General features: G+C 41.9%; 1 non-coding gene across 1 annotated transcript; it reads left to right on the top strand.

The window, feature by feature from the left end:
* The first annotated feature begins 669 nt into the window (after positions 1 to 669).
* On the top strand, positions 670 to 751 carry trnas-gcu (transfer RNA serine (anticodon GCU)). Its single transcript has one exon. It is a non-coding gene; the product is annotated as a tRNA-Ser (tRNA).
* Positions 752 to 1,005: the final 254 nt, after the last annotated feature.

Below are 1,005 nucleotides of genomic sequence, written 5' to 3'. Positions count from 1 at the left end.
TACTTGGTGTTGCACGGCCCAGGAAAATGATACAGATCAAGGTTTTTGCATTGTTGAATTCAATTGTCAGTTTAGCCTTATTTAGGATTTTGAAATTGTCTGTTCTGTACAAACGTGCGTGTCAAATATATCTTGGCAGAAGAAAGGTGTTCCGAATAATGACATTGAGCACTATGCACTCTCCTCCAGTCTGGAAAACAATTCCTCACAGGCAATTTAATAGACAATAGACAATAGGTGCAGGAGTAGGCCATTCTCCCCTTCGAGCCAGCTCTACCATTCATTGCGATCATGGCTGATCATCCTCAAACAATATCCTGTTCCTACTTTATCCCCATAAACCTTGACTCCACTATCCTTATGAGCTCTATCCAACTCTTTCTTGAAAGAACACCTCCTGCTTTCTCGGGTTCGTCATTCCATTGACTTCAAATCTTCACAGAATTTAACTGACTTTTTTACATAGTCTTTTCTTCATTTTTGTTCCGATCACTGCGAGCAGAGTGTCAGAGTGGGAATGCCATTGCCCCACAACCCAGAGGTCAGACCATAGTCTTGGGACCGTACTGTGCTATTTAGCATTTCACCATACCAGGGAGAATTATCTGCTGTTCTGCATAATTTACGCAATACACTTATTCATAAGTTCATACACTTGCCAGTGCATGTGACGAGGTCGCCGAGAGGTTGAGGCGATGGATTGCTCATCCATGGTGCTCTGCACGCGTGGGTTCGAATCCCACTCTCGTCGCTGTTTTCAACGTTGCTATTTTTGTATGCTCACAGCTGTCTTATTGAAATTGGAACTCCAATGGTCAATTTATATGTATCGATGCTCTTATAAAATCTCAAGGAATAATTTGAGCCAGTTGCCTAAACTGCATTGAAACGTAGATCGCATTGGGATAATGAAAAGCAACGCGATTTTCTTTTTCAAGTCAAGCTGCTGTGACCTTTTATCGTATGAAAGAGATCCAGGAAAACCAAATAACGAGAGATGCGAAG

This window comes from Hemiscyllium ocellatum, chromosome 8, assembly GCF_020745735.1.
Source record: "Hemiscyllium ocellatum isolate sHemOce1 chromosome 8, sHemOce1.pat.X.cur, whole genome shotgun sequence".
NCBI classification, from domain to species: domain Eukaryota; kingdom Metazoa; phylum Chordata; class Chondrichthyes; order Orectolobiformes; family Hemiscylliidae; genus Hemiscyllium; species Hemiscyllium ocellatum.
Note: the sequence above shows the minus strand (reverse complement) of the source record. Positions and strands in the feature narration are given on the sequence as shown.